The 21,840-nt window shown below is 59.0% G+C and overlaps 1 protein-coding gene across 3 annotated transcripts in view; it reads right to left on the bottom strand.

The window, feature by feature from the left end:
- The window catches only part of LOC125740089 (polymeric immunoglobulin receptor-like), a 179,026-nt gene that overhangs the window by 108,657 nt on the left and 48,529 nt on the right, over positions 1-21,840 (bottom strand). The window lies entirely within an intron of this gene.

Consider the following 21,840-nt stretch of genomic DNA (forward strand, 5'->3'; position numbering starts at 1 on the left):
AGGCCGCGAGCTAAGCTTGAGCAATGAGGCCGCGAGCTGAGCCGTGTGGCATGAGCAATGAGGCCGCGAGCTGAGCGTGAGCAATGAGGCCGCGAGCTGAGCGTGAGCAATGAGGCCGCGTGCTGAGCTGCGTGACGTGAGCAATGAGGCTGCGAGCTGAGCATGAGCAATGAGGCCGCTAGCTGAGCCGCGTCGAGTGAGCAATGAGGCCGCGAGCTGAGCGTGAGCAATGAGGCCGCGTGCTGAGCTGCGTGACGTGAGCAATGAGGCCGCGAGCTGAGCGTGAGCAATGAGGCCGCGAGCTGAGCCGCGTGGCGTGAGCAATGAGGCCGCGAGCTAAGCTTGAGCAATGAGGCCGCGAGCTGAGCCGTGTGGCATGAGCAATGAGGCCGCGAGCTGAGCGTGAGCAATGAGGCCGCGAGCTGAGCGTGAGCAATGAGGCCGCAAGCTGAGCTGCGTGACGTGAGCAATGAGGCCGCGAGCTGAGTGTGAGCAATGAGGCTGCGAGCTGAGCGTGAGCAATGAGGCCGCGAGCTGAGCTGCGTGACGTGAGCAATGAGGCCGCGAGCTGAGCGTGAGCAATGAGGCCGTGAGCTGAGCCGCGTCGAGTGCGCAATGAGGCCGCGAGCTGAGCCGCGTCGCGTGAGCAATGAGGCCGCGTGTTGAGCTGCGTGACGTGAGCAATGAGGCTGCGAGCTGAGCATGAGCAATGAGGCCGCGAGCTGAGCCGCGTGGCGTGAGCAATGAGGCCGCGAGCTAAGCTTGAGCAATGAGGCCGCGAGCTGAGCCATGTGGCATGAGCAATGAGGCCGCGAGCTGAGCGTGAGCAATGAGGCCGCGAGCTGAGCCGCGTCGCGTGAGCAATGAGGCCGCGAGCTGAGCCGCGTCGCGTGAGCAATGAGGCCGCGAGCTGAGTGTGAGCAATGAGGCCGCGTGCTGAGCTACGTGACGTGAGCAATGAGGCTGCGAGCTGAGCATGAGCAATGAGGCCGCGAGCTGAGCCGCGTCGAGTGAGCAATGAGGCCGCGAGCTGAGCCGCGTGGCGTGAGCAATGAGGCCGCGAGCTAAGCTTGAGCAATGAGGCCGCGAGCTGAGCCGTGTGGCATGAGCAATGAGGCCGCGAGCTGAGCGTGAGCAATGAGGCCGCGAGCTGAGCGTGAGCAATGAGGCCGCGTGCTGAGCTGCGTGACGTGAGCAATGAGGCTGCGAGCTGAGCATGAGCAATGAGGCCGCTAGCTGAGCCGCGTCGAGTGAGCAATGAGGCCGCGAGCTGAGCGTGAGCAATGAGGCCGCGTGCTGAGCTGCGTGACGTGAGCAATGAGGCCGCGAGCTGAGCGTGAGCAATGAGGCCGCGAGCTGAGCCGCGTGGCGTGAGCAATGAGGCCGCGAGCTAAGCTTGAGCAATGAGGCCGCGAGCTGAGCCGTGTGGCATGAGCAATGAGGCCGCGAGCTGAGCGTGAGCAATGAGGCCGCGAGCTGAGCGTGAGCAATGAGGCCGCAAGCTGAGCTGCGTGACGTGAGCAATGAGGCCGCGAGCTGAGTGTGAGCAATGAGGCTGCGAGCTGAGCGTGAGCAATGAGGCCGCGAGCTGAGCTGCGTGACGTGAGCAATGAGGCCGCGAGCTGAGCGTGAGCAATGAGGCCGTGAGCTGAGCCGCGTCGAGTGCGCAATGAGGCCGCGAGCTGAGCCGCGTGGTGTGAGAAATGAGGCCGCTAGCTGAGCGTGAGCAATGAGGCCGCGAGCTGAGCGTGAGCAATGAGGCCGCGAGCTGAGCCGCGTGGCGTGAGCAATGAGGCCGCGAGCTAAGCTTGAGCAATGAGGCCGCGAGCTGAGCCGCATGGCGTGAGCAATGAGACCGCGAGCTGAGCGTGAGCAATGAGGCCGCGAGCTGAGCCGCGTGGCGTGAGCAATGAGGCCGCGAGCTAAGCTTGAGCAATGAGGCCGCGAGCTGAGCCGCATGGCGTGAGCAATGAGACCGCGAGCTGAGCGTGAGCAATGAGGCCGCGAGCTGAGCCGCGTGGCGTGAGCAATGAGGCCGCGAGCTAAGCTTGAGCAATGAGGCCGCGAGCTGAGCCGCATGGCGTGAGCAATGAGGCCGCGAGCTGAGCGTGAGCAATGAGGCCGCAAGCTGAGCTGCGTGACGTGAGCAAGGAGGCCGCGAGCTAAGCTTGAGCAATGAGGCCGCGAGCTGAGCCGTGTGGCATGAGCAATGAGGCCGCGAGCTGAGCGTGAGCAATGAGGCCGCGAGCTGAGCCTCGTCGTAAAAGCAATAAGGCCGCGAGCTGAGCCGCGTCGCGTGAGCAATGAGGCCGCGTGTTGAGCTGCGTGACGTGAGCAATGAGGCTGCGAGCTGAGCATGAGCAATGAGGCCGCGAGCTGAGCCGCGTGGCGTGAGCAATGAGGCCGCGAGCTGAGCCTCGTCGTAAAAGCAATAAGGCCGCGAGCTGAGCCGCGTCGCGTGAGCAATGAGGCCGCGTGTTGAGCTGCGTGACGTGAGCAATGAGGCTGCGAGCTGAGCATGAGCAATGAGGCCGCGAGCTGAGCCGCGTGGCGTGAGCAATGAGGCCGCGAGCTAAGCTTGAGCAATGAGGCCGCGAGCTGAGCCATGTGGCATGAGCAATGAGGCCGCGAGCTGAGCGTGAGCAATGAGGCCGCGAGCTGAGCCGCGTCGCGTGAGCAATGAGGCCGCGAGCTGAGCCGCGTCGCGTGAGCAATGAGGCCGCGAGCTGAGTGTGAGCAATGAGGCCGCGTGCTGAGCTACGTGACGTGAGCAATGAGGCTGCGAGCTGAGCATGAGCAATGAGGCCGCGAGCTGAGCCGCGTCGAGTGAGCAATGAGGCCGCGAGCTGAGCCGCGTGGCGTGAGCAATGAGGCCGCGAGCTAAGCTTGAGCAATGAGGCCGCGAGCTGAGCCGTGTGGCATGAGCAATGAGGCCGCGAGCTGAGCGTGAGCAATGAGGCCGCGAGCTGAGCGTGAGCAATGAGGCCGCGTGCTGAGCTGCGTGACGTGAGCAATGAGGCTGCGAGCTGAGCATGAGCAATGAGGCCGCTAGCTGAGCCGCGTCGAGTGAGCAATGAGGCCGCGAGCTGAGCGTGAGCAATGAGGCCGCGTGCTGAGCTGCGTGACGTGAGCAATGAGGCCGCGAGCTGAGCGTGAGCAATGAGGCCGCGAGCTGAGCCGCGTCGCGTGAGCAATGAGGCCGCGAGCTGAGTGTGAGCAATGAGGCCGCGTGCTGAGCTGCGTGACGTGAGCAATGAGGCTGCGAGCTGAGCATGAGCAATGAGGCCGTGAGCTGAGCCACGTCGAGTGAGCAATGAGGCCGCGAGCTGAGCCGCGTGGCGTGAGCAATGAGGCCGCTAGCTGAGCGTGAGCAATGAGGCCGCGAGCTATGCATGAGCAATGAGGCCGCGAGCTAAGCATGAGCAATGAGGCCGCAAGCTGAGCTGCGTGACGTGAGCAATGAGGCCGTAAGCTAAGCTTGAGCAATGAGGCCGCGAGCTGAGCCGTGTGGCATGAGCAATGAGGCCGCGAGCTGAGTGTGAGCAATGAGGCCGCGAGCTGAGCCGCGTGGCGTGAGCAATGAGGCCGCGAGCTAAGCTTGAGCAATGAGGCCGCGAGCTGAGCCATGTGGCATGAGCAATGAGGCCGCGAGCTGAGCGTGAGCAATGAGGCCGCGAGCTGAGCCGCGTCGCGTGAGCAATGAGGCCGCGAGCTGAGCCGCGTCGCGTGAGCAATGAGGCCGCGAGCTGAGTGTGAGCAATGAGGCCGCGTGCTGAGCTACGTGACGTGAGCAATGAGGCTGCGAGCTGAGCATGAGCAATGAGGCCGCGAGCTGAGCCGCGTCGAGTGAGCAATGAGGCCGCGAGCTGAGCCGCGTGGCGTGAGCAATGAGGCCGCGAGCTAAGCTTGAGCAATGAGGCCGCGAGCTGAGCCGTGTGGCATGAGCAATGAGGCCGCGAGCTGAGCGTGAGCAATGAGGCCGCGAGCTGAGCGTGAGCAATGAGGCCGCGTGCTGAGCTGCGTGACGTGAGCAATGAGGCTGCGAGCTGAGCATGAGCAATGAGGCCGCTAGCTGAGCCGCGTCGAGTGAGCAATGAGGCCGCGAGCTGAGCGTGAGCAATGAGGCCGCGTGCTGAGCTGCGTGACGTGAGCAATGAGGCCGCGAGCTGAGCGTGAGCAATGAGGCCGCGAGCTGAGCCGCGTCGCGTGAGCAATGAGGCCGCGAGCTGAGTGTGAGCAATGAGGCCGCGTGCTGAGCTGCGTGACGTGAGCAATGAGGCTGCGAGCTGAGCATGAGCAATGAGGCCGTGAGCTGAGCCACGTCGAGTGAGCAATGAGGCCGCGAGCTGAGTGTGAGCAATGAGGCCGCGTGCTGAGCTGCGTGACGTGAGCAATGAGGCTGCGAGCTGAGCATGAGCAATGAGGCCGTGAGCTGAGCCACGTCCAGTGAGCAATGAGGCCGCGAGCTGAGCCGCGTGGCGTGAGCAATGAGGCCGCTAGCTGAGCGTGAGCAATGAGGCCGCGAGCTATGCATGAGCAATGAGGCCGCGAGCTAAGCATGAGCAATGAGGCCGCAAGCTGAGCTGCGTGACGTGAGCAATGAGGCCGTGAGCTAAGCTTGAGCAATGAGGCCGCGAGCTGAGCCGTGTGGCATGAGCAATGAGGCCGCGAGCTGAGTGTGAGCAATGAGGCCGCGAGCTGAGCCTCGTCGAAAAAGCAATAAGGCCGCGAGCTGAGCCGCGTTGCGTGAAGCAATGAGGCCGCGAGCTGAGCGTGAGCAATGAGGCCGCGTGCTGAGCTGCGTGACGTGAGCAATGAGGCTGCGAGCTGAGCATGAGCAATGAGGCCGCGAGCTGAGCCGCGTCGAGTGAGCAATGAGGCAGCGAACTGAGCCGCGTGGCGTGAGCAATGAGGCCGCGAGCTGAGCGTGAGCAATGAGGCCGCGAGCTGAGCGTGACCAATGAGGCCGCGAGCTGAGCCTCGTCGTAAAAGCAATAAGGCTGCGAGCTGAGCCGCGTCGCGTGAGCAATGAGGCCGCGAGCTGAGCGTGAGCAATGAGGCCGCGAGCTGAGCCGCGTGGCGTGAGCAATGAGGCCGCGAGCTAAGCTTGAGCAATGAGGCCGCGAGCTGAGCCGTGTGGCATGAGCAATGAGGCCGCGAGCTGAGCGTGAGCAATGAGGCCGCGAGCTGAGCCGCGTCGCGTGAGCAATGAGGCCGCGAGCTGAGCCGCGTCGCGTGAGCAATGAGGCCGCGAGCTGAGCCGCGTCGCGTGAGCAATGAGGCCGCGAGCTGAGCCGCGTCGCGTGAGCAATGAGGCCGCGAGCTGAGTGTGAGCAATGAGGCTGCGAGCTGAGCATGAGCAATGAGGCCGCGAGCTGAGCATGAGCAATGAGGCCGCAAGCTGAGATGCGTGACGTGAGCAATGAGGCCGCGAGCTGAGCCTCGTCGAGTGAGCAATGAGGCCACGAGCTGAGCCGCATGGCGTGAGCAATGAGGCCGCGAGCTGAGCGTGAGCAATGAGGCCACGAGCTGAGCCGCATGGCGTGAGCAATGAGGCCGCGAGCTGAGCGTGAGCAATGAGGCCGCGAGCTGAGCCTGAGCAATGAGGCCGCGAGCTGAGCGTGAGCAATGAGGCCGCGAGCTGAGCCTCGTCGAAAAAGCAATGAGGCCGCGAGCTGAGCCGTGTCAAGTGAGCAATGAGGCCGCGAGCTGAGCGTGAGCAATGAGGCCGCGAGCTGAGCCGCGTGGCGTGAGCAATGAGGCCGCGAGCTAAGCTTGAGCAATGAGGCCGCGAGTTGAGCCGCATGGCGTGAGCAATGAGGCCGCGAGCTGAGCCTGAGCAATGAGGCCGCGAGCTGAGCCGCGTGGCGTGAGCAATGAGGCCGCTAGCTGAGCCGCGTCGCGTGAGCAATGAGGCCGCGAGCTGAGCCGCGTCGCGTGAGCAATGAGGCCGCGAGCTGAGCCGCGTCGCGTGAGCAATGAGGCCGCGAGCTGAGTGTGAGCAATGAGGCCGCGAGCTGAGCATGAGCAATGAGGCCGCAAGCTGAGATGCGTGACGTGAGCAATGAGGCCGCGAGCTGAGCCTCGTCGAGTGAGCAATGAGGCCACGAGCTGAGCCGCATGGCGTGAGCAATGAGGCCGCGAGCTGAGCGTGAGCAATGAGGCCGCGAGCTGAGCGTGAGCAATGAGGCCGCGAGCTGAGCCTGAGCAATGAGGCCGCGAGCTGAGCGTGAGCAATGAGGCCGCGAGCTGAGCCTCGTCGAAAAAGCAATGAGGCCGCGAGCTGAGCCGTGTCAAGTGAGCAATGAGGCCGCGAGCTGAGCGTGAGCAATGAGGCCGCGAGCTGAGCCGCGTGGCGTGAGCAATGAGGCCGCGAGCTAAGCTTGAGCAATGAGGCCGCGAGTTGAGCCGCATGGCGTGAGCAATGAGGCCGCGAGCTGAGCCTGAGCAATGAGGCCGCGAGCTGAGCGTGAGCAATGAGGCCGCGAGCTGAGCCGCGTGGCGTGAGCAATGAGGCCGCGAGCTAAGCTTGAGCAATGAGGCCGCGAGCTGAGCCGTGTGGCATGAGCAATGAGGCCGCGAGCTGAGCGTGAGCAATGAGGCCGCGAGCTGAGCGTGAGCAATGAGGCCGCGAGCTGAGCCGCGTCGCGTGAGCAATGAGGCCGCGAGCTGAGCCGCGTCGCGTGAGCAATGAGGCCGCGAGCTGAGCCGCGTCGCGTGAGCAATGAGGCCGCGAGCTGAGTGTGAGCAATGAGGCTGCGAGCTGAGCATGAGCAATGAGGCCGCGAGCTGAGCATGAGCAATGAGGCCGCAAGCTGAGATGCGTGACGTGAGCAATGAGGCCGCGAGCTGAGCCTCGTCGAGTGAGCAATGAGGCCACGAGCTGAGCCGCATGGCGTGAGCAATGAGGCCGCGAGCTGAGCGTGAGCAATGAGGCCGCGAGCTGAGCGTGAGCAATGAGGCCGCGAGCTGAGCCTCGTCGAAAAAGCAATGAGGCCGCGAGCTGAGCCGTGTCAAGTGAGCAATGAGGCCGCGAGCTGAGCGTGAGCAATGAGGCCGCGAGCTGAGCCGCGTGGCGTGAGCAATGAGGCCGCGAGCTAAGCTTGAGCAATGAGGCCGCGAGTTGAGCCGCATGGCGTGAGCAATGAGGCCGCGAGCTGAGCCTGAGCAATGAGGCCGCGAGCTGAGCCGCGTGGCGTGAGCAATGAGGCCGCGAGCTGAGCCGCGTGGCGTGAGCAATGAGGCCGCGAGCTGAGCCGCGTCGCGTGAGCAATGAGGCCGCGAGCTGAGTGTGAGCAATGAGGCTGCGAGCTGAGCATGAGCAATGAGGCCGCGAGCTGAGCATGAGCAATGAGGCCGCAAGCTGAGATGCGTGACGTGAGCAATGAGGCCGCGAGCTGAGCCTCGTCGAGTGAGCAATGAGGCCACGAGCTGAGCCGCATGGCGTGAGCAATGAGGCCGCGAGCTGAGCGTGAGCAATGAGGCCGCGAGCTGAGCGTGAGCAATGAGGCCGCGAGCTGAGCCTGAGCAATGAGGCCGCGAGCTGAGCGTGAGCAATGAGGCCGCGAGCTGAGCCTCGTCGAAAAAGCAATGAGGCCGCGAGCTGAGCCGTGTCAAGTGAGCAATGAGGCCGCGAGCTGAGCGTGAGCAATGAGGCCGCGAGCTGAGCCGCGTGGCGTGAGCAATGAGGCCGCGAGCTAAGCTTGAGCAATGAGGCCGCGAGTTGAGCCGCATGGCGTGAGCAATGAGGCCGCGAGCTGAGCCTGAGCAATGAGGCCGCGAGCTGAGCCGCGTGGCGTGAGCAATGAGGCCGCTAGCTAAGCTTGAGCAATGAGGCCCCGAGCTGAGCCGCATGGCGTGAGCAATGAGCCCGCGAGCTGAGCGTGAGCAATGAGGCCGCGAGCTGAGCCGCCAGGCATGAGCAATGAGGCCGCGAGCTGAGCGTGACCAATGAGGGCGCGAGCTGAGCCGTGTGGCGTGAGCAATGAGGCCGCGAGCTGAGCGTGAGCAATGAGGCCGTGAGCTGAGCCTTGTCGAGTGCGCAATGAGGCCGCGAGCTAAGCCGCGTGGGTTGAGCAATGAGGCCGCGAGCTGAGCCTCGTCGAAAAAGCAATATGGCCGCGAGCTGAGCGTGAGCAATGAGGCCGCGTGCTGAGCTACGTGACGTGAGCAATGAGGCCGCGAGCTGAGCGTGAGCAATGAGGCCGCGAGCTGAGCCTCGTCGTAAAAGCAATAAGGCCACGAGCTGAGCCGTGTGGCATGAGCAATGAGGCCGCGAGCTGAGCGTGAGCAATGAGGCCGCGAGCTGAGCGTGAGCAATGAGGCCGCGAGCTGAGCCTCGTCGTAAAAGCAAAAAGGCGGCAAGCTGAGCCGCGTCGCGTGAGCAATGAGGCCGCGAGCTGAGCGTGAGCAATGAGGCCGCGAGCTGAGCGTGAGCAATGAGGCCGCGAGCTGAGCGTGAGCAATGAGGCCGCGTGCTGAGCCGCGTGGCGTGAGCAATGAGGCCGCGAGCTGAGCGTGAGCAATGAGGCCGTGAGCTGAGCCTTGTCGAGTGCGCAATGAGGCCGCGAGCTAAGCCGCGTGGCGTGAGCAATGAGGCCGCGAGCTGAGCCTCGTCGAAAAAGCAATATGGCCGCGAGCTGAGCGTGAGCAATGAGGCCGCGTGCTGAGCTACGTGACGTGAGCAATGAGGCCGCGAGCTAAGCTTGAGCAATGAGGCCGCGAGCTGAGCCGTGTGGCATGAGCAATGAGGCCGCGAGCTGAGCGTGAGCAATGAGGCCGTGAGCTGAGCCTTGTCGAGTGCGCAATGAGGCCGCGAGCTAAGCCGCGTGGCGTGAGCAATGAGGCCGCGAGCTGAGCCTCGTCGAAAAAGCAATATGGCCGCGAGCTGAGCGTGAGCAATGAGGCCGCGTGCTGAGCTACGTGACGTGAGCAATGAGGCCGCGAGCTGAGCGTGAGCAATGAGGCCGCGAGCTGAGCCTCGTCGAGTGAGCAATGAGGCCGCGAGCTGAGCTGTGTGGCGTGAGCAATGAGGCCGTGAGCTGAGCGTGAGCAATGAGGCTGCGAGCTGAGCCGCGTGGCGTGAGCAATGAGGCCGCGAGCTAAGCTTGAGCAATGAGGCCGCGTGCTGAGCTGCGTGACGTGAGCAATGAGGCCGCGAGCTAAGCTTGAGCAATGAGGCCGCGAGCTGAGCCGTGTGGCATGAGCAATGAGGCCGCGAGCTGAGCGTGAGCAATGAGGCCGCGTGCTGAGCTACGTGACGTGAGCAATGAGGCCGCGAGCTGAGCGTGAGCAATGAGGCCGCGAGCTGAGCCTCGTCGTAAAAGCAATAAGGCCGCGAGCTGAGCCGTGTGGCATGAGCAATGAGGCCGCGAGCTGAGCGTGAGCAATGAGGCCGCGAGCTGAGCGTGAGCAATGAGGCCGCGAGCTGAGCCTCGTCGTAAAAGCAAAAAGGCCGCAAGCTGAGCCGCGTCGCGTGAGCAATGAGGCCGCGAGCTGAGCGTGAGCAATGAGGCCGCGAGCTGAGCGTGAGCAATGAGGCCGCGAGCTGAGCGTGAGCAATGAGGCCGCGTGCTGAGCTGCGTGACGTGAGCAATGAGGCTGCGAGCTGAGCATGAGCAATGAGGCCGCTAGCTGAGCGTGAGCAATGAGGCCGCGTGTTGAGCTGCGTGACGTGAGCAATGAGGCTGCGAGCTGAGCATGAGCAATGAGGCCGCGAGCTGAGCCGCGTGGCGTGAGCAATGAGGCCGCGAGCTAAGCTTGAGCAATGAGGCCGCGAGCTGAGCGTGAGCAATGAGGCCGCGAGCTGAGCCGCGTCGAGTGAGCAATGAGGCCGCGAGCTGAGCCACGTCGCGTGAGCAATGAGGCCGTGAGCTGAGCGTGAGCAATGAGGCCGCGAGTTGAGCCGCATGGCGTGAGCAATGAGGCCGCGAGCTGAGCGTGAGCAATGAGGCCGCGAGCTGAGCCTGAGCAATGAGGCCGCGAGTTGAGCCGCATGGCGTGAGCAATGAGGCCGCGAGCTGAGCGTGAGCAATGAGGCCGCGAGCTGAGCCTGAGCAATGAGGCCGCGAGCTGAGCCGCGTGGCGTGAGCAATGAGGCCGCTAGCTAAGCTTGAGCAATGAGGCCCCGAGCTGAGCCGCATGGCGTGAGCAATGAGGCCGCGAGCTGAGCGTGAGCAATGAGGCCGCGAGCTGAGCCGCCAGGCATGAGCAATGAGGCCGCGAGCTGAGCGTGACCAATGAGGGCGCGAGCTGAGCCGCGTGGCGTGAGCAATGAGGCCGCGAGCTGAGCGTGAGCAATGAGGCCGTGAGCTGAGCCTTGTCGAGTGCGCAATGAGGCCGCGAGCTAAGCCGCGTGGCGTGAGCAATGAGGCCGCGAGCTGAGCCTCGTCGAGTGAGCAATGAGGCCGCGAGCTGAGCTGTGTGGCGTGAGCAATGAGGCCGTGAGCTGAGCGTGAGCAATGAGGCTGCGAGCTGAGCCGCGTGGCGTGAGCAATGAGGCCGCGAGCTGAGCGTGAGCAATGAGGCCGCGAGCTGAGCCGCGTCGAGTGAGCAATGAGGCCGCGAGCTGAGCGTGAGCAATGAGGCCGCGAGCTGAGCGTGAGCAATGAGGCCGCGAGCTGAGCCTCGTCGAATGAGCAATGAGGCCGCGAGCTGAGCCACGTGGCGTGAGCAACGAGGCCGCGAGCTGAGCGTGAGCAATGAGGCCGCGAGCTGAGCGTGAGCAATGAGGCCGCGAGCTGTGCCGCCTGGCGTTACCAATGAGGCCGCAAGCTGAGCCGCATGGCGTGAGCAATGAGGCCTCGAGCTGAGCGTGAGCAATGAGGCCGCAAGCTGAGTGTGAGCAATGAGGCCGCGAGCTGAGCGTGAGCAATGAGGCCGCGAGCTGAGCCTCGTCGAAAGAGCAACAAGACCGCGAGCTGAGCCGCGTGGCGTGAGCAATGAGGCCGCGAGCTGAGCGTGAGCAATGAGGCTGCGAGCTGTGCCGCGTGGCGTGAGCAATGAGGCCGCGAGCTGAGCGTGAGCAATGAGGCCGCGAGCTGAGCGTGAGCAATGAGGCCGCGAGCTGAGCGTGAGCAATGAGGCCGCGAGCTGAGCGTGATCAATGAGGCCGCGTGGCCGTGAGCTGAGCGTGAGCAATGAGGCTGCGAGCTGAGCCGCGTGGCGTGTGCAATGAGGCCGCGAGCTGAGCGTGAGCAATGAGGCCGCGAGCTGAGCGTGATCAATGAGGCCGCGTGGCCGTGAGCTGAGCGTGAGCAATGAGGCTGCGAGCTGAGCCGCGTGGCGTGTGCAATGAGGCCGCGAGCTGAGCGTGAGCAATGAGGCCGCGAGCTGAGCCACGTCGAGTGCACAATGAGGCCGCGAGCTGAGCCGCCAGGTATGAGCAATGAGGCCGCGAGCTGAGGGTGAGCAATGAGGCCGCGAGCTGAGCCGCGTGGAGTGAGCAATGAGGCCGCGAGCTGAGCCGCGTGGAGTGAGCAATGAGGCCGCGAGCTGAGCGTGAGCAATGAGGCCGCGAGCTGTGCCGCCTGGCGTGAGCAATGAGGCCGCAAGCTGAGCCGCATGGCGTGAGCAATGAGGCCTCGAGCTGAGCGTGAGCAATGAGGCCGCAAGCTGAGCGTGAGCAATGAGGCCGCGAGCTGAGCGTGAGCAATGAGGCCGCGAGCTGAGCGTGAGCAATGAGGCCGCGAGCTGAGCCTCGTCGAAAGAGCAACAAGACCGCGAGCTGAGCCGCGTGGCGTGAGCAATGAGGCCGCGAGCTGACCGTGAGCAATGAGGCTGCGAGCTGTGCCGCGTGGCGGGAGCAATGAGGCCGCGAGCTGAGCGTGAGCAATGAGGCCGCAAGCTGAGCGTGAGCAATGAGGCCGCGAGCTGAGCGTGAGCAATGAGGCCGCGAGCTGAGCGTGAGCAATGAGGCCGCGAGCTGAGCGTGATCAATGAGGCCGCGTGGCCGTGAGCTGAGCGTGAGCAATGAGGCTGCGAGCTGAGCCCCGTGGCGTGTGCAATGAGGCCGCGAGCTGAGCGTGAGCAATGAGGCCGCGAGCTGAGCCGCGTCGAGTGCGCAATGAGGCCGCGAGCTGAGCCGCCAGGCATGAGCAATGAGGCCGCGAGCTGAGCGTGAGCAATGAGGCCGCGAGCTGAGCGTGAGCAATGAGGCCGCGAGCTGAGCCGCCAGGCATGAGCAATGAGGCCGCGAGCTGAGCGTGAGCAATGAGGCCGCGAGCTGAGCGTGAGCAATGAGGCCGCGAGCTGTGCCGCCTGGCGTGAGCAATGAGGCCGCAAGCTGAGCCGCATGGCGTGAGCATTGAGGCCGCAAGCTGAGCGTGAGCAATGAGGCCGCGAGCTGAGCGTGATCAATGAGGCCGCGTGGCCGTGAGCTGAGCGTGAGCAATGAGGCTGCGAGCTGAGCCGCGTGGCGTGTGCAATGAGGCCGCTAGCTGAGCGTGAGCAATGAGGCCGCGAGCTGAGCCGCGTTGAGTGCGCAATGAGGCCGCGAGCTGAGCCGCCAGGCATGAGCAATGAGGCCGCGAGCTGAGCGTGAGCAATGAGGCCGCGAGCTGAGCCGCGTGGCGTGAGCAATGAGGCCGCGAGCTGAGCGTGAGCAATGAGGCCGCGAGCTGAGCCTGAGCAATGAGGCCGTGAGCTGAGCCTTGTCATGTGCGCAATGAGGCCGCGAGCTGAGCCGCGTGGCATGAGCAATGAGGCCTCGAGCTGAGCGTGAGCAATGAGGCCGTGAGCTGAGCCGCGTCAAGTGAGCAATGAGGCCGCGAGCTGAGCTGCGTGACATGAGCAATGAGGCTGCGAGCTGAGCGTGAGCAATGAGCCCGCGAGCTGAGCCGCCAGGCATGGGCAATGAGGCCGCGAGCTGAGCGTGAGCAATGAGGCCGCGAGCTGAGCCGCGTGGCGTGAGCAATGAGGCCACGAGCTAAGCTTGAGCAATGAGGCCGCGAGCTGAGCCGTGTGGCATGAGCAATGAGGCCGCGAGCTGAGCGTGAGCAATGAGGCCGCGAGCTGAGCGTGAGCAATGAGGCCGCGAGCTGAGCCTCGTCGAATGAGCAATGAGGCCGCGAGCTGAGCCGCGTGGCGTGAGCAATGAGGCCGCGAGCTGAGCGTGAGCAGTGAGGCCGCGAGCTGAGCCGCGTGGCGTGATCAATGAGGCCGCGTGGCCGTGAGCTGAGCGTGAGCAATGAGGCTGCGAGCTGAGCCGCGTGGCGTGTGCAATGAGGCCGCGAGCTGAGCGTGAGCAATGAGGCCGCGAGCTGAGCCGCGTCGAGTGCGCAATGAGGCCGCGAGCTGAGCCGCCAGGCATGAGCAATGAGGCCGCGAGCTGAGCGTGAGCAATGAGGCCGCGAGCTGAGCGTGAGCAATGAGGCCGCGAGCTGTGCCGCCTGGCGTGAGCAATGAGGCCGCAAGCTGAGCCGCATGGCGTGAGCATTGAGGCCGCAAGCTGAGCGTGAGCAATGAGGCCGCGAGCTGAGCGTGATCAATGAGGCCGCGTGGCCGTGAGCTGAGCGTGAGCAATGAGGCTGCGAGCTGAGCCGCGTGGCGTGTGCAATGAGGCCGCTTGCTGAGCGTGAGCAATGAGGCCGCGAGCTGAGCCGCGTCGAGTGCGCAATGAGGCCGCGAGCTGAGCCGCCAGGCATGAGCAATGAGGCCGCGAGCTGAGCGTGAGCAATGAGGCCGCGAGCTGAGCCGCGTGGCGTGAGCAATGAGGCCGCGAGCTGAGCGTGAGCAATGAGGCCGCGAGCTGAGCCTGAGCAATGAGGCCGTGAGCTGAGCCTTGTCATGTGCGCAATGAGGCCGCGAGCTGAGCCGCGTGGCATGAGCAATGAGGCCTCGAGCTGAGCGTGAGCAATGAGGCCGTTAGCTGAGCCGCGTCGAGTGAGCAATGAGGCCGCGAGCTGAGCTGCGTGACAGGAGCAATGAGGCTGCGAGCTGAGCGTGAGCAATGAGCCCGCGAGCTGAGCGTGAGCAATGTGGCCGCGAGCTGAGCCGCCAGGCATGGGCAATGAGGCCGCGAGCTGAGCGTGAGCAATGAGGCCGCGAGCTGAGCCGCGTGGCGTGAGCAATGAGGCCACGAGCTAAGCTTGAGCAATGAGGCCGCGAGCTGAACCGTGTGGCATGAGCAATGAGGCCGCGAGCTGAACCGTGTGGTATGAGCATTGAGGCCGCGAGCTGAGCGTGAGCAATGAGGCCGTGAGCTGAGCCTTGTCATGTGCGCAATGAGGCCGCGAGCTGAGCCGCGTGGCATGAGCAATGAGGCCTCGAGCTGAGCGTGAGCAATGAGGCCGTGAGCTGAGCCGCGTCGAGTGAGCAATGAGGCCGCGAGCTGAGCTGCGTGACATGAGCAATGAGGCTGCGAGCTGAGCGTGAGCAATGAGCCCGCGAGCTGAGCGTGAGCAATGAGGCCGCGAGCTGAGCCGCCAGGCATGGGCAATGAGGCCGCGAGCTGAGCGTGAGCAATGAGGCCGCGAGCTGAGCCGCGTGGCGTGAGCAATGAGGCCACGAGCTAAGCTTGAGCAATGAGGCCGCGAGCTGAGCCGTGTGGCATGAGCAATGAGGCCGCGAGCTGAGCGTGAGCAATGAGGCCGCGAGCTGAGCGTGAGCAATGAGGCCGCGAGCTGAGCCTCGTCGAATGAGCAATGAGGCCGCGAGCTGAGCCGCGTGGCGTGAGCAATGAGGCCGCGAGCTGAGCGTGAGCAGTGAGGCCGCGAGCTGAGCCGCATGGCGTGAGCAATGAGGCCGCGAGCTGAGCGTGAGCAATGAGGCCGTGAGCTGAGCCGCGTCGAGTGAGCAATGAGGCCGCGAGCTGAGCTGCGTGACATGAGCAATGAGGCTGCGAGCTGAGCGTGAGCAATGAGCCCGCGAGCTGAGCGTGAGCAATGAGGCCGCGAGCTGAGCCGCGTGTCGTGAGCAATGAGGCCACGAGCTAAGCTTGAGCAATGAGGCCGCGAGCTGAGCCGTGTGGCATGAGCAATGAGGCCGCGAGCTGAGCGTGAGCAATGAGGCCGCGAGCTGAGCGTGAGCAATGAGGCCGCGAGCTGAGCCTCGTCGAATGAGCAATGAGGCCGCGAGCTGAGCCGCGTGGCGTGAGCAATGAGGCCGCGAGCTGAGCGTGAGCAATGAGGCCGCGAGCTGAGCCGCGTCGAGTGAGCAATGAGGCCGCGAGCTGAGCCGCGTGGCGTGAGCAATGAGGCCGTGAGCTGAGCGTGAGCAATGAGGCTGCGAGCTGAGCCGCGTGCGTGAGCAATGAGGCCGCGAGCTGAGCGTGAGCAATGAGGCCGCGAGCTGAGCCGCGTCGAGTGAGCAATGAGGCCGCGAGCTGAGCTGCGTGACGTGAGCAATGAGGCCGCGAGCTGAGCGTGAGCAATGAGGCCGCGAGCTGAGCGTGAGCAATGAGGCCGCGAGCTGAGCCTCGTCGAATGAGCAATGAGGCCGCGAGCTGAGCCACGTGGCGTGAGCAATGAGGCCGCGAGCTGAGCGTGAGCAATGAGGCCGCGAGCTGAGCGTGAGCAATGAGGCCGCGAGCTGAGCCGCGTCGAGTGAGCAATGAGGCTGCGAGCTGAGCGTGAGCAATGAGGCCGCGTGCTGAGCTGCGTGACGTGAGCAATGAGGCCGCGAGCTGAGCCTCGTCGAGTGAGCAATGAGGCCGCGAGCTAAGCTTGAGCAATGAGGCCGCGAGCTGAGCCGCATGGCGTGAGCAATGAGGCCGCGAGCTGAGCGTGAGCAATGAGGCTGCGAGCTGAGCGTGAGCAATTAGGCCGCGAGCTGAGCCTGAGCAATGAGGCCACGAGCTGAGCGTGAGCAATGAGGCCGCGAGCTGAGCCTCGTCTAAAAAGCAATGAGGCCGCGAGCTGAGCCGTGTCGAGTGAGCAATGAGGCCGCGAGCTGAGCCTGAGCAATGAGGCCGCGAGATGAGCCGCGTCGAGTGCGCAATATCGGACATATATCAGACTACATGGGAACACTTTCCACTATTAACAATAATAAGAAGACAATTATTTAAATAAAATACAATGCAATCACCTTACATACTTATATGTACAAATTAGGGTGAAGTCACATTCAAATAAATTAGCTAATGATTATGGGGCAACAGAAAACAAATAACCGCAACCCTTGTTTTGATGTATGGATATTTGTCTTATAAGCTCTTTTTTTCAGGGTTGTTGTTTGGACAAAGCAGGTTGGGCCGCCGTGCACCGTGAGCGGAGCAGAGGGAGAGGCATGGCAGCCCCCAGGACAGCACCGGCACAGGCAGACCACGCCGAACGCGACCTGCTAACCCTGTCTAGGATGGAGTTTGTATGTGTTTTTTTTCCTTTAGTCTGTATGAGTGGGAGAGAGAACACTGACCTGGTGTCATGCATTAGAAAAAGTAGGTCATGCCGGTTGGTCCAGCCCGGAGCAGGAGAGATCAGTAGGTGGGAAGGCCAGACCAGCTTGGAGACCCATCCCCAGGGCACTGGTCGATCCAACTCTGGTGGCAAGATTAGCAGGCTGGTGATGTCAACATTGGGAGAAAGAAGGAGAGAGAGAGAAAGAAGAAAGGAAGACAATGCTACATATATATGATGGTTGATGGTTGCGGGTGATGAGAATGGGTGTAATTGTAAAAAAATATATAAACAAATAAAGATGATATTAATGATAGAAAAGTTTGTGGCCAGCGATTATTTTTGCATAGGTGGGAGGGGTGGTGGGGGGGGTTACAGATTGTTAAGGTTAGGGGTGGATGGGTAGAGTGGGGGGGGTTACAGATCATTAAGGTTAGGGGTGGATGGGTAGAGTGGGGGGGGGTTACAGATCGTTAAGGTTAGGGGTGGATGGGTAGAGTGGGGGGGGTTACATATTGTTAAGGTTAGGGGTGGATGGGTAGAGTGGGGGGGGTTACAGATCGTTAAGGTTAGGGGTGGATGGGTAGAGTGGGGGGGTTACAGATCGTTAAGGTTAGGGGTGGATGGGTAGAGTGGGGGGGGGTTACAGATTGTTAAGGTTAGGGGTGGATGGGTAGAGTGGGGGGGTTACAGATCGTTAAGGTTAGGGGTGGATGGGTAGAGTGGGGATGCACTTCCAGCTAATTTAAGCATAACTAGACATTGACTTGGATTTTGTTGTCTTAATGTCAGAAGCCCTTGTCTTCTGTTGGTTGAAATTTGCAGTGAATTGGTGATTTAATTATTTCATTAATATATCATAATGTACTTATTGCAGCACTGAGTCAGTTATTACAGAGTTAAACTGTAATATTAGCCTTTGCTGCATTTTGAAACCATCTACAGATACATCATCCAGTCTGCACACCTTCTGTAACAATTAATCCCTATAAGGAATAAAATGCCCAAATCAATAAAATAAAAAATTGTTTTTATTCCAGCACACATGGATTTATATACATAACAAATGGCTGTAATATGGAAACAAATGTCTGTCTGTGGCAACGTCCTGTGAAATATGTCTCATTATACACACATCCTGACCTAGAAGCTGCTGATTCCTGAGGGCTCAGTACAGCTCCAGGTGTAACAAACAGATCAGACACTTGTGTATTTGGTACAGAGCAGGACCTGATAGCATGGAATTCTGCCTGCAGCTTTGTGTCAGGGATCTGGGCAGGAATGAATTACATACTAAGATTATATACAATGCATTGACCAGGAAATGAATAAGAAAACAGGTGCATGTATGTATAATTAAATCTGATTCAGAATCTTTATTGTTCATCAAATGTACTCTTGGTGCAGGTCATCACAACTATATTATGGGGTGTCTCCCACAGAGGTAATACTGATATTTAACATTCATTTTTCAGTACATTCACACAGACACATAAAACTACAGCCATCCACCCATCTATCTTCTAACCTCTCCTCCTCGTCAGGGACATGGGGCCTGGAGCCGATCCCAGGCAGGACAGGGCACAGGGATGGTGGACATCCTGGACGGGATGCCAGTCAGTCACAGGGCACATAGACACACACTCTCTATTAGAGACACCAATTAGCCTGACTGCATGTCTTTGGGTTATGGGAGGAAACCCACACAGCACGTAGCCCCCTATAAAAAGCACAGACCCCCCATGGGTGAAACTGCCTTGTGTACTGTTTGGCTATTTGTATTGAAGCACAAATTATTCAGAGTCAAATTAATATTAATTACTTACATTCAGTGCTGGTTATTGGTTTGACAGTGATATGAACTGGGATCTGTCAGCCTCCAGCATCACACCAGTACCAGCCTGTGTCCTTCCTCTCCAGTCCCCTCATTGTCACACTGAAGACTCTATTCACTCTGTCATCCCTGATCAGGACAGGCCTCCCATCCAAACTCCCAGAATTCACTGCTGCACAGAAGCCCCCAAACTTACACCACAGCCTCTGACCATAATCGTATGTATAGCGACACTGAACACTGACACTGTCTCCTTCCACACCCGTCACCTCCTGTTTGCCCACTGACAGCTCTGGGGAACCTGAACACACAGATTTATTAAGAAACACTGTGATATTTACACAGTTAAAAAAATATATACTATGCATAAAATATAAGGCAGTTACATGTTTATATTAATGTTACCATACTTTATAAACATCTAAAACTAAACAAGAGGACAGAGAGCTGGGGGCCAGATATCGAAACCACAAGCCTGGAGGTGTGAGGCCCCCACGCTGCCCCCAGTCTCTACCAGCTAGAGGTTAATTACTTCTCCAAACCCACTGCAGAGTGAAAGACAACTATAATAATAATTATAATTATTATTAATACTAATAATTGATACTAATTTAAACTGATGCTATTACTTTTAAAAGGCTTTAATTATGCTATTGAACAAAATTAAATTCTGGAATATATTCTAGAAATTTTTTAAATGTTAAAAAAAAATCAGAACATTTTTTTTCTTTCTTTATTACCATCAGTGACTGTCAGGTGAACCCGATCTCCAACATCTGAGGCTCCACTGATCTTCACACCATATCAGTAGGTGTCAGAGTCCCCAGCTGTCAGATTGTTGATGGTCACAGTGAAGACTCGCTGGTCAGGATCATCTCTGACTGACACTTTACCCTCCTGTGGAGAGTCAGTATATACTATGGGAGAATATGAATTCACGTTATACCCTCTGCACCAGAATTTCACATGAGTTTTATAACTGTCACCATAGAAACATGGGATTGTTACAGATCATCCTCTCTGTACACAGACCCATTTCACTGTGGACACACTGTCAGCACCTGTGGGGATAATAATTAACTGAATAAGGACTTTCCACATCACAGTATCTCTAAGTAATGATGCCTGGTTTGTATAATACTTGAATAAGGGTCATGTGTGTTTAGCAGACGCGTGGGGATACTGTAAAAGACTGTTAGGTTGAAGAAACTGTTATTAATCATTTTGTTATCATTCCTGTATGATTAGCTATGAGTGTAAATATGTATATACATTATTTTGTCTTCTTCTAACCTCATACTCTAGATTATATTAATAATAGTATTTAGCTTGCACGTACCCTGAGTATGTGCTCAACAGCTGTACACTTAGGTAAAAAACTTTCTTGTTCTCACCTCCCTATTCTGCATGACTCTTGTGCCTCCCACTGACTATAAATAAAGGAGCCAAGGGGAATCACCCTTTGTAACACATTCTGCTGTAGTTTGCATTGCAGAGAGTGTGGGTACCCTTGCAAGTAAAAACTATAAAGTGTGTTGTCTCAATAAAAGGTGGAGTTGGGGTGGAAACGCCGGGCGCTTTCCCCAACAAAGACACAGACTGTCATTTTGGCACAAGAACATGAAAAAACATAGGAAAAGAAAATGGGTGTTGGATCTTAGGAAGGGCTACAGGAGCAGGTGGGAATGAATGGGCTCGTCACTGTGTGAGACCTCTTTAACAGTAAGGCATTATTTGTAAAGATATTTCATTCTGTGATATTTGTCTTATGAATGACATACAAAAGCAATTCAATGTATTTTTGTTCAGCCATCAATCTTGCACATTCTTATTCAGTTCAGGGTCAGTACAGTACAGGGAGTGTGGAGCTGATCTAAGGCAGGATGCCAGTTTGTCACAAAGACAGGGGAACACCCAGGACAGGACACCAGTCTGTCACAAAGGCAGGGGAACACCCAGGACAGGACACCAGTCTGTCACAAAGGCAGGGGAACACCCAGGACAGGATGCCAGTCTGTCACAAAGACAGGGGAACACCCAGGACAGGATGCCAGTCTGTCACATGGCAAACCCTCACACACAGTCACTATGGGCACTTTTAGAGTAACCAATTCACCTGAACCACGTGTCTTTGGACTGCGGGAGGAAACCAGAGAACTGAGAGGAATCCAGCGTGGATACAGGGAGACCATGCAAACTGCCCACCGAGAGCTGGGCCGGATATCGAAATCACAAGCTTGGGGGTGTGAGGCCCCAACGCTGCCCCCAGTCTCTACCAGCTAGAGGTTAACTAGCGCTCCAAACCCATTGCAGAGTGAAAGACAACCAGGTCTAGTCTCAACCCTTGAAGCTCATCTTGACCCCCTTACCTTCTCACTGAGGATCTTCAATTTCATACCCACCCATCCACCCCCCTCCCCCTCAGCCTCAACATGTACATGCAGCCAAAAAAAAAAGATTTTTGGAAACTTCTACAACTACATGATATGATTAACAAATCACATATGACCTCTGCTTCAGTTGCCATTTTTCAGAGATTGCTCCTGCAATGCTAATGCCATGTCACATCTCAAGATGACTGGACCTGGCCCATTAACTGCATCTAGCCCGGTGTGTTTTTGCACAATGGATCAATACTTGTCCAAATCCGCTTACCCGATTTGAAACAGGTAAGGGCCATATCTGGGCCAGTTTTACATTCAATAATACCAAAATCTGGCCCAATCAGATTACCAAATCTGGCCCAAATTTGCACCAAAGTCAAAAGTTTAAGTTCTAGAGTGCGGTGCTAGTTTCAAACTAGCTGGTTTCAATGTAAGACTTAAGGTTTACTTTACACCAGACTTTACGATAAACCGTACGCTAAGATGGTGCAACCCACCACTGGTGATTCTCTTGGCGCATCGTATCACCCTCTGCGGGACTCGGCAGCCCTCAAAGCTGGAGCTGCCGTACCGAGCAGTTATGCTCCCGGAGAGCACAGATCCCACATTGCCGCTGTAGAAGGTTTTTTGCAGCACAGAGGAGAGTCTGTATTTCCACAGCTGCCTCACATGATACACTCACTGTCGAGCTTTCAGTACTAAAGTTACAGGTTACTGGGTGGCCGAGAGGTCTGTGAAATTAGGAGGGTCAGTAGCTTGCCTGGGAAGCCTTAGCATTCAGCGAAAACTGAACAGAGAGGCCTGTAGCAGGGTTGTCAACTTTGGTTAGCTGGCTGCCAATTTTCAATTTGAGACAAGTCTGCACACACATTTACATGTATGTAACAGTTTTATAACCTTGTAAATAGTTTGTAGGGTTTCCAAACTACCCCAGTGCTGTTGATATAGTGAATTTTAGGTTTATAATGAAATAATATGTAGATTTTGTCATGACTTGCGCGTCCGATCCTCGTGTGTGCCACGCCCCCTGATCATCCACGTGTGCTTCCCTGATTGTGCCGAGCTGTTTTCTATCAGTCTGTGTATTTTGTCCGCGTCTGAGTCTGTATTCCCCAGACCCGTCATTGATGTTCGTCGCTGTCTGCCCGGTGCGTCCGAATGAACCCTCCTATCCTGCCTCATCCTTTCCCTGCTTCCCACCTGCTCGTCTACCCCTGGACGTGACAGAATGACGGATCTCATGAACAAAGCAACCCCTGTGACTGAGGAGCGTTACCTCGATCTC

The sequence above is a fragment of the Brienomyrus brachyistius genome, chromosome 4 (genome assembly GCF_023856365.1).
Source record: "Brienomyrus brachyistius isolate T26 chromosome 4, BBRACH_0.4, whole genome shotgun sequence".
Classification (NCBI taxonomy): domain Eukaryota; kingdom Metazoa; phylum Chordata; class Actinopteri; order Osteoglossiformes; family Mormyridae; genus Brienomyrus; species Brienomyrus brachyistius.